At 39.4% G+C, this 15,174-nt stretch overlaps 1 protein-coding gene across 1 annotated transcript in view; it reads right to left on the bottom strand.

The window, feature by feature from the left end:
* TEX11 (testis expressed 11) overlaps positions 1–15,174 on the bottom strand; it is a 335,773-nt gene that overhangs the window by 272,233 nt on the left and 48,366 nt on the right. The window lies entirely within an intron of this gene.

The raw sequence follows: 15,174 nt of genomic DNA, 5'->3' as shown, positions 1-15,174 counted from the left end.
AAAAAAAAATCTTAATTTGGGGTGCCTGGGTGGCTCAGTCGTTAAGTGTCTGCCCTCAGCTCAGGTCATCCTAGAATTGAGCCCCGCATCTGGCTCCCTGCTCCAATAGAAATCTGCTTCTCCCTCTCCAACTTCCCCTGCTTGTACTCCCTCTCTCACTGTGTCTCTCTGTCAAATAAATAAATACGATCTTCAAAAAAAATTAGAAGTCTTAATTTGTTTTCTAATCTTTTTAGCAACACTGGTTGGTCTAGCTAAACATAATAGCCAGCTCAAAATACAAAAAAAAAAAAAAAAGGAAGAATAATCATCATCTTCGGTAACACAAGAGTTGATAGTGATGGGAGTCATTAACTTTTTTCTGGAAATGGCAAAACTGGTGTGCAATCTTGTGTTATTATATTATGATATAATGCCATATCTAACAGATGCCTCCCCAGCTTGATAACTCTTATATTTATCTCCACATCAGAGGGATTTTTAAATGTTAAACCGGAGTCTTCTGTCCTAAAACAGGCTCACAATAACTTCATAGTCTGAACTGCTGTGAATATCTGCTATGAAAGGCAGCTAAGAGCAATCCTATCTTGGAGCCAGAAGAGCTACTCTGACATTTATTATATATAACCTTGAACCTTACACTCTCATGGTTTCACTTTCCTTATCCATAAAATCAGGACAATATACTGTGTTATCTCTTAAGATTCCTGTCAGCTCTATCATTCTGACTGAACAACTTCAAATTAATGAAAACATCATTCACACAATACATAGGCACTTGTAGAAGAGGCTTATTTCAGTCATTTAAAAATTTAGCTGACAAGGCATATTTTTAAAAAAAACATGGACATATACAAGAAAATAATTTGATGAAGTACTTTGTCGGGGAGAGAAATTCCTGTATTTGCTGTGTTCTTTTCTCTTTCTTATGGGGCATCAAATATTCTTGTGCTTTGGTGCGACTGGGTGGTTCAGTGGGTTAAACCTCTGCCTTTGGCTAAGATCATGGTCTCAGGGTCCTGGGATGGAGCCCCACATCATCAGGCTCTCTGCTCAGTGGGGAGCCTGCTTTCCCCTCTCTCTCTCTGCCTGCCTGTGATCTCACTCTATGTGTCAAGTAAATAAATAAAATCTTTTAAAAATTTTTAAAAATATATTCTTGTGCTTTGAGTACCAAAACAATTGAGCAGAGAGAAGAAAAGATGAAGAATGTAAGATATCCAGCTTCTCTTTACTTTTCTCCTCTATCCACCTGCTGAATATTAAGCTTGACATCTTGCTAAGTAGAAACCCTCATCTAAGGCTTAAATGAATGCTAGATTATGTTAAAGGGAAAAATAAATTGTGAACACAAGAGCCTCAATAAGCCAAATCTCAATTATCTAGAGTTTACAAAATAATATTCACATTTATACAAAGAGATGTTTGATGAATATACTTGCTGACTGATTCATTATTCAAAGTGGAGGAAATCATCGTAAAAGAGAAATGCTGGGCCGCCTGGCTGGTTAAAGCCTCTGCCTTCGGCTCTGGTCATAATCCCAGGGTCCTGGGATAGAGCCCCACATCAGGCTCCCTGCTCAGTGGGAAGCCTGCCTCCCCCCACTTGCCTGCCTCTCTGCCTACCTGTGATCTCCATCTGTCAAATAAGTAAATAAAATCTTTTAAAAAAAAGAGAGAGAGAGAAATGCTGAGTGACAAACCCCGTATCGGAGAATGCTTTCTGTTCTTAGAACATATAAAGCAATACAATGCTATAAAAAATCCATAATCTATCCATCACTAATCAGATTTTACCTTAGTGGAAATAAAATCTCTAATAATTCAAGCTAGTTGTGAATATTATTCATTTTATTGGACCACAAATCAGTATTTCAAACCCAAAAGAGAATTCGGGTATAAGAAGTCTTAAAGAGGCAGCATGATGTAATGCTCTAGCAAACTTTGGTGAAGTGAGCATCAGACTCACCAAAAGAGCTCTTCAAAAATCACATGGCCTGGTCCCATCACTTGTAAATAATGATTCACTACATCTGGGATAATGCCCAGCCTATACTAACGTAGTAAAAAGAATATGGGCTTTAGATTCCCAGTTTTTCTGCTTTTTTTTCCAGTCAAAATATAGTCGATATACAATGTTCTATTAGTTTCAGGACTACCATACAGTTATTTGATAATTCCACTTCTTTGCTCAGTAAAGTCAGGCAAGTCACAGACTCTATGAGCCTCAATTTCCTTAACTGTAAAGTAAGGACAAGTATTATCTACCACATAGGATTGAACTTGTGAGAATCAAATGAGATCACAGATACAAAAGCATTTTGTAAACTTTAAGACAGTATTCAAAAGGGGTGCCTGGTAGCTCAGTTGGTTAAGCATCTGACTCTTGATTTTGGATCAGGTCATGATGTCTGGGTCTGAGATGGAGCCCTGTGTCAGGCTCCATGCTGGGAGTGGAGGCTGCTTAAGATTCTCTCTCTCCTGGGCACCTGGATGGCTCAGTGGGTTAAGCCACTGCCTTCAGCTCAGGTCATGAACTCAGGGTCCTGGGATTTGAGTCCTGCATGGAGCTTTCTGCTTAGCAGGGAGCCTGCTTCCCTCTCTCCCTCTCTCTGCCTACTTGTGATCTCTGTCAAATAAATAATTTTTTTAAACCTTAAAAAATAAATAAGGGTTTCTCTCCCTTTCCCTCTGCTCCTCTTCCCTCCCCCTCTCTCCGTCTCTCTCTAAAAAAAGACAGTATGCAAAAATGTGAATAATTTTAGCAGTCAAAGCTACAACCAGTGCCAAGAATTGTAATAAAAGAGGTTATCTGCTGTGATGTGGTACTCATTGTTAAAGAGAGGAAACCTCTTTGAAATCATATACTAGCAGATCTATAAAGTATTACATGAACCAAGAACTTAGGTTTCCATTTCATTAGAAGAAAAGCTCCAAGGCTGGATCTGAACTCATGCTTAACAGCACTGGGTTATTACTTTTATGCAAGAAATGAAATGCTAGACTGACCATCACCTAAGGTGATGCTAAGTGATAATGACAACAGAACCAATCAAATAGTAAACTGTGCTGAACAGATCCACTAAAAACTTATGCTCACTTCAAGTAAACCCTCACTTAAGCTCCGCAGTCAAAAATGTTACAGCACCTAGTACCATGTCAAGTATGCAATGGATGCTCAGTAAAAATGAGTTTCTTTGTTGATTTCCTAAGGATATTTCCCATTCAGAAATTCAAGCCATTTTTTCACATTCTTCAAGTACTCCCATAATATGCCATATCTTCCTACTACACCCCTCACCCAAATTACCTCACCTTCTACCTTAACCAAAACTCATATGCTCCCTTATCCAACATCTAATTCTCCTCTGCAATTTAAAATATCTATCTTATGCCCCATTCCCTACCAGTAAAGTTCACAGTCTTTTCACAGCAGAGTTACTTGTTCATATTTTGTTTTATCGTGGAACTTCACTCATATTTCTTTAAAGCAATTACCAACTGTGGAAAGAACCAAGATGCCCTTCAATGGACAAATGGATAAGGAAGATGTGGTCCATATACACTATGGAGTATTATGCCTCCATCAGAAAGGACGAATACCCAACTTTTGTAGCAACATGGACGGGACTGGAAGAGATTTTGCTGAGTGAAATAAGTCAAGCAGAGAGAGTCAATTATCATATGGCTTCACTTATTTGTGGAGCATAACAAATAGCATGGAGGACAAGGGGAGTTAGAGAAGAGAAGGGAGTTGAGGGAAATTGGAAGGGGAGGTGAACCATGAGAGACTATGGACTCTGAAAAACAATCTGAGGGTTTTGAAAAGGCGGGGGGGGGGGGTGGGAGGTTGGGGGAACCAGGTGGTGGATATTAGAGAGGGCACGGATTGCATGGAGCACTGGGTGTGGTGCAAAAACAATGAATACTGTTACGCTGAAAAGAAATAAAAAGTTAAAAAGAAAAGAAATAAAGAAAATTCCTGAACAACAAAAAAAAGGCAATTACCCTGTTGTAATGCACCTGTTTACACATCTATATCTACCACAAAATTTACCTTAAGCTCCTGTAAGAGAGGTACTACATACTAACGTTATAGATCTTTTTACCTCTATTGCACAAAGCACTGACTTATATATATAATATTGACATATATATGTATACATACACATACACACAGCAGGCACTAGATAAATGCTTCTTTATTATCCTATATTCTCCTATATATGTACTGATTAGATTCATTTCCATCTCCTGGTATATGACACCTCTTTATCCAACTCCTCCAATCACTTTCTCCCTAGCTTTTTATATTCAACCTATGTTTATATACATTCTATTTTGAAAATAACCTTCCTTTGACCATCCTTCTCTGAGTAGCTACTACTCAATTTTTCCTCTCACTGTCAAACATCCTCACAGAATATGCAATATGAATGCTTCTCAAATTTTAGCATAAAGTAGAATTACATGAAAGGCTTGCTGAAACACAGATTGTTGGGCTCTACTCGAAAATTTGATTCATTGGGTTTAGAGTGGCACCCAATAATTTGTATTTCTAAAAGGTTCCTAGTGATATTTTTTAAATGACCCTTTTTTTTAAATTATTTTTTTAATTTATTTATCAGAGAGAGAGAGAGGAAGAGAGAGCGAGCACAGGCAGACAGATGGCAGGCAGAGGCAGAGGGAGAAGCAGGCTCCCAGCCCAGCAAGGAGCCCGATGTGGGACTCAATCCCAGGATGCTGGGATCATGACCTGAGCTGAAGGCAGCAGCTTAACCAACTGAGCCACCCAGGAGTCCCTGACCCTTTATTTTTTTAAGATGTATTTACTTGAGAGAGAGTGCATGCACATTTGCATGACTCGGGGGAAAGGGGCAGAGGGAGATAATCTTCAAGCAGACTCCCAGCTAAGTATGGATCCCAACTCCGGGCTTGATCCCACAACCCATAAGAACACAACCTGAGCTGAAACCAAGAGTCAGACGCTTAACCAACTGAGCCATCTAGGCATCACCCCCCACACACACACACAGGTTATACTGATGCTGCCAGTCACAGCTCTGGACCAATCCTAAACCAATAGTTCTGATTCTTTTGTGTATGTCTCAGGAGCCCTAGAACTCTTTAAAATTACTGAGGACTCAAAGAGATTTTATCTAGGTTATAACTAGTTGCAATTTCTACTAAGTTCAATAAAAAGCTATAAAGTTCACTTTGACAACTTTTGCCAGTGTTCTCATTGCTTTTAATTAAACTTAAAACTAAAATGTAAAAAAAATATATTTATTATATTAAACAAAATAAGTCAGTCAGAAAACGACAAATACCATATGATATCACTCATATAAGGAACTTAAAAGCAGGGGTACCTCGGTGGCTCAGTCAGTTAAGTGGCTGCCTTAGCTCAGGTCGTGGGATCAAGCCCCACATCGATGCAGAGCAGGGATACTGCTTCTCCCTCTCCCTCTGCCTGCTGCTCCCCCTGCTTATGCTTACTGTCAAATAAATAAATAAAATCTTAAAAAAAAAGAAAACAGATGAACATAGGGGAATGGAAAAATGAGAGGGAGGTGGGTTGGGGATGGGCTAAATGGGTGACAGGTACTAAGGAAGGCACTTGGTTTGATGGGCACTGGGTATTATTTAGTGATGAATCACTAAATTCTAAACCCAAAATCAATTTTACGATATGGTAACTAACTAGAATTTCAATAAGGGAGGAGTAGGAGACCTTAGTTTTGTCTGGTCCCTGGAATTCAGCTACATAGCTATCACATCATTCTGAATACCCTATTAACTCAACTGGAGACCTAAGAAAAGATTTGCTGTAATTCTACAAAGAGAAAATCGACCACTTTCTGCAAGGTAGGAGGTGTAGAAAAGTGAATCCGAGGCAATATCGGAAGATAAACCGCAGGGTGGAGAAGCCTACCAGAGCTGGCTACTGGAAAGTGATATAGCAGCTATAAGCCAGCATTACACCTTGATCCCAAAACCAGACAAAGACCCCACCAAAAAGGAGAATTACAGACCAATATCCCTGATGAACATGGATACAAAAATTCTCACCAAGATACTAGCCAATAGGACCCAACAGTACATGAAAAGGATTATTCACCACAACTAAGTGGGTTTTTAATTTTAAAAACCTTCCAAACAGCTCTCCCCAGCAGTTGTACCACTTTACATTCACACCAGCAGTTATGAGGGTTCCAACTTCTCCATATCCTCACCAATTTCTTATTTTCCATTTTTGTTATTTTACACACCTGAATGGGTGTGAAGTAGCATCTCACCATGGTTTTCATTTCCATTTCCCTAGTGACTAATAATGTTGAGCATCTTTTCATGTGCTTATTGGCCATGTGTTTATCTTTACTAGAGAAATGTCTATGCACGTTTTCTGCCAATTTTAAATTTAGGTTATTTGGGGCGCCTGGGTGGCTCAGCGGGTTAAAGCCTCTGCCTTCAGCTCAGGTCATGGTCCCAGGGTCCTGGGATCACTCTACTCAGCGGGGAGCATGCTTCCTCCTCTCTCCCTGCCTGCCTCTCTGCCTACCTGTGATCTCTGTCTGTCAAATAAATAAATAAAATCTTTTTTAAAAAATAAAAAATAATAAATTTAGGGTATTTGTCTTTTCATTGTTAAATTCAAATTTTAAGTGCTCTTTATATATTCTAGATGCTAGACAATTTTCAGATACATGACAGGTAAATATTTTCTCCCATTCTGTGGGTTATTTTTTTACTTAATCATAGTACCTTTGGATGAACAAAAGTTTTAAATTCTGATGAAGTTTAATATAGCAATTTCTTTCTTTGCTTGGGCTTGAAATATCGTATCTAAGAAATGACTGCCTAATCATCACAAAGATTTACACCTATGTTTTCTTCTAAGAGCTTTATATTTTCATCTCTTTTAGGTATCTGACCATAAATGTAGGGGTTTATTTCTGGACTCTTAATTCTATTCACTTGATTTGTATGTCTGTCCTTATGCAAACACACCACACTGTCTTCATACTTCAGTTAAGATTTGAAATTAAGAAGTGTGAGTCTCCCCGCTTTATTTTTTATAAGATCTTTTTGTTCTTTTTCAAGTTATTTCAGGTATCATAAATATATTAATTTTAGGATCAATTTATCAATTTTAAAAAAAGACAAGGCAGTTGGAATTCAGATAGGGATTGAATTAAATTCGTAGATCAGTTTCAGGCAATACTGTCATCTTAACAATATTAAGTCTTCCAATCCATGAATAAAAGATAACTTTCCACTTATTTTGATCTTAATTTCTTTCAACAGTATTTTGTATTTTTCAGTATACAGTCTTTTACTTCTTTAACTTATTCCTAAATATAATTCCTAAATAAAATTATCCCTATTCTGAGATGACATGATCTTGTATATAGAATATCCTCAGAAATACACACACACACACACACACACACACATACACCACATAAACGCACACAAACACAAACTATTAGAATGAATAAACAAGTTTAGCCAGGTTACGGGTACAAAATACAAATATCTACTGTATTTTTACCCACTAACCATGAGTAAACCAAAACTGAAATCAAGAACTTAAATTAATTCCATTTAAGGAGCACCTGGATGGCTCAGTTGGTTGAGTATCTGACTCTTGGTTTCAGCTCAGGCCATGATCCCAGGGTCATGAGATGGAGCCCCACATTAGGCTGTGCGCTCAGATTCTCAAGTTTAGGATTCTTGACCTCGGGGTGCCTGGGTGGGTCAGTGGGTTAAAGCCTCTGCCTTCAGCTCGGGTCATGATCCCAGGGTACCGGGATCGAGCCCCGCATCAGGATCTCTGCTCGGCGGGGAGCCTGCTTCCTCCTCTCTCTCTCTCTCTGCCTGCCTCTCTGCCTACTTGTGATTCCTGTCTGTCAAATAAATAAATAAAATCTTTAGAAAAAAATAAAAGATTCTTGACCTCTGCCCCTCTCCGCCACTCGTGCACGTGTGCATACATTGCTCTCTCAAATAAGTAAATCTTTTAAAAAATTAATTCTGGGATGCCTGGGTGGCTCAGTGGGTTAAGCTGCTGACTTCAGCTCAGGTCATGATCCCGGGATCCTGGGATCAAGCCCCACATCAGGCTCCTTGCTCTGCAGGGAGCCTGCCTCTCTCTCTGCCTCCGCCTACCTCTCTGCCTGCTTGTGTGATTTCTCCCTCTCTCCTTCTGACAAATAAATAAATAAAATCTTTTTTTTTTTAAATAAATAAATAAATAAATAAAAATAAAAAATTGATTCCATTTAGGGGCACCTGGGTGGCTCAGTAAGTTAAGTATCTGCCTTCAGCTCAGGTCGTAATTTTTAGGGTCCTGGATCGAACCCCACATCGGGCACCCTGCTCAGCAGGGAGTCTGCTTCTCTCTCTCTCACTCTCCCTCTGTGCTCTCTCTCAAATAAATAAATAAAATCTTTAAGAATTAAAAATAATGGGGCACCTGGGTGGCTCAGTGGGTTAAAGCCTCTGCCTTCGGCTCAGCTCATGATCCCAGGGTCCTGGGATCGAGCCCTGTGTTGGACTCTCTGCTCTGCAGGGAGCCTGCTTTCTCCTCTCTCTCTCTCTCTCTGCCTGCCTCTCCGCCTACTTGTAATCTCTGTCTGTTAAATAAATAAATAAAATCTTTTTAAGAAACCTTTAAAAAAAATTAAAAATAAAAAAATTAATTCCATTTACATTAACATAAAAAAATAAAACATTTAGGGGGCGCCTGGGTGGCTCAGTGGGTTAAGCCTCTGCCTTCGGCTCAGGTCATGATCTCAGAGTCCTGGGATCGAGCCCCACATCGGGCTCTCTGCTCAGCCGGGAGTCTGCTTCCTCCTCTCTCGGCCTGCTTCTCTGCCTACTTGTGATCTCTGTCTGTCAAATAAATAAAAAATAAAATCTTTAAAAAATAAAATAAAATAAAACATTTAGGAGTAAGTTCAACAAAAGAACTGCAATACTTGTACATTAAAAACTATAAAATACAGTTGAAAGAAATTAAAGACCTAAATAAAATGAAAAGACATCCCATGTTCACAAATCAGAAGACTTAATATTCTTAAGATGGCAATGCCCCTGAAAGTGAATTACAGATTCAAATGCATTTCCTATCAAAATTCTAGCAGGCTTTTACAAAAACTAACATCCTGATTTTAAATCATATGAATATGGGGGCGCCTAGGTGGCTCAGTGGGTTAAGTCTCTGCCTTCGGCTCAGGTCATGGTCCCGGGGTCCTAGGATCAAGCCCCACATTGGACTCTGCTCCACAGGGAGCATGCTTCCCCCTCTCTCTCTGCCTGCCTCTCTGCCTATACGTGATCCCTGTCAAATAAATAAACAAAATCTTTTAAAAAATAAAGTAAAATAAAAATAAATCATATGAAAATTTAGGGACCCAGAATAGGCAAAAACATTTTTTAAAAAGAAGAGCAAAGTTGCAAGGCTCATACTTACCTATCTCAAAATTTACTACAAAACTATAATAATTGAGTTTACATAGTGACATAGGACATAAAAATCAATGCAACAAAACAGAGTCCAGAAATAAATTCTTACATTCAGGGCCAAATGACTTTTTATAGAAGTGCAAAAACAATTCAATGAATAAAGAAGAGTCTTTTTTTTAAAAATGATGCTGGGGTACCTGAGTAGCTCTGTCAGTTAAGCAACCAAGTTTTTTTTTTTTTAAGATTTTATTTATTTATTTGACAGAGATCACAAGTAGGCAGAGAGGCAGGCAGAGAGAGAGGGGGAAGCAGGCCCCCTGCTGAGCAGAGCGCCCCATGTGGGACCGGATCCCAGAACCCTGAGATCACGACCTGAGCCGAAAGCAGAGGCTTAACCCACTGAGCCACCCAGGGGCCCCAAGCAACCAACTCTTGATTTCAGCTCAGGTCATGATCTCGGGGGTGTGAGGTCAGGCTCCCCGCTTGGTGTAGAATCTACTTTTTTTTTAAGGTTTTATTTATTTATTTGACACAGAGAGATCACAAGTAAGCGGAGAGGCAGGCAGAGAGAGAGAGGAGGAAGCAGGGTCCCTGCTGAGCAGAGAGCCTGATGTGGGGCTCGATCCCAGAACCCCGAGATCATGACCTGAGCCGAAGGTAGAGGTTTTAACCCACTGAGCCACCCAGGCACCCCTGGAGCCTACTTTTTAAAAAGAAAATTAACTCAGGGTGCCTGAGTGGCTCAGTCGATTAAGCAACTGCCTTTGGCTCAGGTGGTGATCCCGGGCTCCCTGCTCACTGTCTAGAGCCTGCTTCTCCCTCTCCTGCCTGCCGTTCTGCCTACTGTGCTCTCTATCTCCTTGTCAAATAAATAAATAAAATCTTAGAAAAAAAGAAAATTAACTCAAAATCAATCACAGATTTAAACACAAAAGGTAAAGCTACTGAACTTATAGGAGAAAGTATTTCAGATCTAGAGCTTGGTGAAGAATTTTGAGACATGACACCAGAAGCACAATCCATTAAAAAAATCAATTAAACTTCATCAAAATTAAAATACTTTTGCTCTGCAACCCTATTAAGAGGAAGAAAAGACAAATACATATTTGAGGGGCACCTGGGTGGCTCAGTGGGTTAAAGCCTCTGCCTTCAGCTCAGGTCCTGGGATCGAGTCCACATTGGGCTCTCTGCTCAGCAGGGACCCTGCTTCCTCCTCTCTCTCTGCCTGCCTCTCTACCTACTTGAGATCTGTCAAATAAATAAATAAAATCTTGTAAAAAATACATATTTGACAAAGGAATCAAATCTATAATACATAATTTACAAAATTCAACAGCAAAAAAAATAATCAAACAATCCAATTAGAAAATAGGTAAGCGCAAACTGACGTTTCACTTGAAAATATACAGATGGCATATAAGTACATGAAAAAATGTTCAACATTAGCCATGGTGGGAAGTACAAATTAAAACCATGATGATGGGGCACCTGGGTGGCTCAGTGGGATAAGGCCCCTGCCTTCAGCTCGGGTCATGATCCCAGAGTCCTGGGATCGAGCCCCACATTGGGCTTTCTGCTCTGCAGGGAGCTTGTTTCTTCCTCTCTCTCTCTCTCTCTCTCTCTGCCCGCTTCTCTGCCTACTTGTGATCCCTGTCTGTCAAATAAATAAATAAAAACTTTTTTTAAAACCATGATGAAATATCACTAGACATCTAATAGAATAACTAAAATGAATTGATCACAATACAAAATGCTGGCAAGAATGCAGAAAATGGGATCTCCCATACATTGCTTATAGGGATTAATGGCACAGCCACTCTAGGAAACAGTCTGGTTGTTTCTTAAAAAACAAACTACTAAACATACACTAATGATTCAACCCAGTGATTGTATTCCTGGGCATTTATCCCACAGAAATTAAAATTTATGTCCACACAAAAACCTCTACACAAATGTTCATACCAACTTTATTTCCAATGGCCCAAAACTGGAAACAACCCAAATTCCTTCCATGGTGAATGGCTAAAAAAGTAGATCCATACCACAGAATACTACTTACAAATAACAAACTACTGATACACAAAACTTGGATGGATGTCAAAGCAATCATGCTAAGTTCAAAAAGGCACTATCAAAATGTTAAATACTATATGATTCTATATATAAAATATTCCCAAATGACAAACTGTAGAGGTGGAGACTATTAGTTGCCTGGGATAGGGAATGGGGGAATGGGCATGCTGTAACTACAAAAAGGAAATAGAAGGGGGCGCCTGGGTGGCTCAGTGGGTTAAGCCGCTGCCTTCGGCTCAGGTCAGGATCTCAGGGTCCTGGGATCGAGTCCCGCATCGGGCTCTCTGCTCAGCAGGGAGCCTGCTTCCCTCTCTCTCTCTCTCTGCCTGCCTCTCCGTTTACTTGTGATTTCTCTCTGTCAAATAAATAAATAAAATCTTAAAAAAAAAAAAAGGAAATAGAAGGGATCTTTGTGGTGATGAAATTGTTCTATATCTTGATTGTGGAAGTGCTAGTTACATGAATCTACCCATTTGATAAAACTGTATAGAACTACAGATACGCATATGAGTATATCATGTAAAACTGGTGAAATATGAATAAGGCCTATGGATTATAATGTCAATTTCCTGGCTTTATAATGTACTTGATTTACATAAGATGTTACTGCTGAAGAAAACTGGGTGAAGAGTACTCCAGAACTATCAAAATATTTGCGCAACTTCCTGTGAGTCTGTAATTATTTCAAAATAAGAAGTTTCTAAAAATCACATTAGTTGGGTGCCTGGGTAGCTCAGTCGTTAAGCATCTGCCTTCAGCTCAGGTCATGATCCCACCTGGGATCAAGTCCCACATCCAGCTCCCTACTCTGTGGGAAGCCCGCTTCCCCCACTCCCCCTGCTTGTGCTCTCTCTCTTGCTGTGTCTCTGTCAAATAAATAAAATCTTTTTTAAAAAATCACATTAGTTAAGAGGTGCCTGGGTGGCACAGTTGGTTAAACATCTCACTCAGTTTCAGCTCAGGGCTCTGTGCTCAGAGTGGAGCCCACCTGAGAGTCTCTCTCCCTCTCCCTCTCCCCCTCAATCCCTATACACTCCCTTCTCTCTCTCTAAAATAAACTTCTTAAAAAATCACATTAGTTATGGGTGCCTGGGTGGCTCAATCGGTTAAGTGTCTGCTTTCAGTTCAGGTCATGATCCTGGAGTTCCGGGACTGAGCCCACATCAGGCTCCCTGCTCCTCAGGGAGTCTGCTTCTCCCTCTGCCCCTCACCCTGCTCATGCTCGCTCTCTTATTCTCTGTCTCTTAAATAAATAAATAAAATATTTTAAAAATAAAATAATAAAATTTGAAAAAAAATTAAAATCACATTAGTTAATACCATCGTCAATTTCATCAGAAAAGTTTATGTGGAAGCTGCGTCAAAGTTGTGACGGAGGTACAAGTTTTCCAAAACTCTTTTACTTAACAGCTCAGATTTTATCACTAGCAACAAATACTGTCAGTTGCTTTCCTTGAAGTCACATTCAAACTTCATTCATTTTGAAAATGTCTATAAATACCCAAGTCTGAATGAACAAAGTTTATCTACCAGTCCCTCTTTTCCAGTAAAGACAGTGATAATGTGAAAACAGAAGGAGCTAATTCAGCTCACAAGTCAGTCACATAAGGGCCTTTCCTCAAGACAACCACCATACTTTAATATGCAGTAGAAGTGTTCTATGGGTATTTCCTTTCGCGTTACAAAAATATGAAAACTCAACGGTCAAAATTAAATAAAATTAATAATTTGTATTGTTTCACCAGGGGCATTTTAAGTAAAAATGGCATTCTTTTCATTGCAAGTGGGTAATGATGAAGAATACAATGACTAGGGGTACCTGGGTGGCTCAGTCATTAAGCTTCTGCCTTCTGCTTGGGTCATGATCCCAGGGTCCTGGGCTCGAGCCCCACATCGGGCTCCCTGCTCAGTGGAAAGCCTGCTTCTCCCTCTCCCACACCCCCTGCTGGGGTTCCCTCTCTCACTGTGTCTATCAAATAAATAAATAAAATCTTTTAAAAATATAATAAAATGACTAGTAAAAGGTGTGCCACTGTCTTGATTCACGTTAAAATGCCCGCAGTTTTACCCACCATTGCTTTTACAGCACCAGTACAAATGTCAACATAACAAGGCAAATAACATCTTAGAATTATTATGAAAGTAGTTTTGCCCTCACAGATCACTATACTAAATTCTTCCATTACCTTACTATCCACTCAACCCTTAAATTCCTACAGTCTGTCCTCCACTCTTACCTTTCTACTAAAATTACTTTCTACGGTCACTATTCTCATCCTATATGTCAAGTCCAAGAGCCTTTTCTCCAACCTCATTTTCCTTTAATTCTCTGAAGCACTGCACTACTGATCATCCCTTTTTCAATGAAATGTTCTTCCTATTCATGACTCTGTTCTAGTCCGCCTTCGTCTCTGGTGTGTCATCTGTCCTTTCTGTTTGCTTTACATTTTACTACATCCTCCCCCACATGTAAATGTTTGCGATATGACTTGGCTTTCTTACCATCCTCACTTTCCTGCCTCCAAGGACTGAGTGGTTCAGTCCTGAGCATAAATGCTTGCTTCCTTTAGATCTCCTATATTTGTCCTTCCTTCCCATTCCTGTTGTTATAACTATAATTAAGACTCTCATTATCTCATGCTCACACTCTGCCTCCATTCTATTTATCATTTTAAAAAATTTTTAGTATAGTTGACACACAATGTTTCAAGGTGTACAACAGAATGATTCGATTTCTCTATACATTATGCTATGCTCATAAGTGCAGCTACCATCTGTCACCATAAAATGCTATTACAAAATCATAGACTATATTCTAGTGCTGCGCCTTTTATCCCAAGCACTACTTCAAGGCTACTCTTTGATTGGTGCCATCTTACCTCTTCCAAAACCTTTCAACCACCCCACTGCCTTTAGGAAAATATCAAAATTATTTTTTCAGAGAGGTATATTTGGGCCTCTCAACTTGGCCCAAATTACTCCTCTACACTTAGTCCTTCCTGTGTCCTTGAACAAATAGTTTCTTTCAAATAAACTGATCACTCAACATTCTTTTAACAAGACCTATCAATTTCTGCCTATATGATTTTGCTCATGCTCAAACCTTTGCTCTGCCTGGAATATGTTGGGCTCTCTTTACTAGCTTTCGAAATCTATTCCTTCCTCCAAAATCCAAATCATAAAAAAAAAACAAAAAAAAAACAAAAAAAAACAAAAAAAAATCCAAATCATGCCCTAAATCCTTTGTGTGTCTTCCTCTACTAACCCAGTTCACAATAATCTCTGCCCCCTTTCCTACATACTTATAGCACTTCTATATACCAGTTATCTCTCAACCTTTCATATCTCCTATGCTACTATTACTCATTTGGGGGAAACGAGTAAGATACAGAGGGATAATAGGAGAGGAGATTCATTACTATAACATACATTTACATATTATCTCTTATGTGCCAGGTACCATGCTAGATGCTGACAATATAAAAATTAACTTTTTATTACTGATTTTTTAACTAGTAGGGAGAGACAGTGAACCATGGCCCTCAGTATACTGGAGAAATTGATTTTTCCACATGCCTTGCATTTCCAAGATACCCTCCATCATAGTCTTTATGGATAAACTCAAGTTTC

Source organism: Neovison vison, chromosome X (genome assembly GCF_020171115.1).
Source record: "Neovison vison isolate M4711 chromosome X, ASM_NN_V1, whole genome shotgun sequence".
NCBI classification, from domain to species: domain Eukaryota; kingdom Metazoa; phylum Chordata; class Mammalia; order Carnivora; family Mustelidae; genus Neogale; species Neogale vison.
Note: the sequence above shows the minus strand (reverse complement) of the source record. Positions and strands in the feature narration are given on the sequence as shown.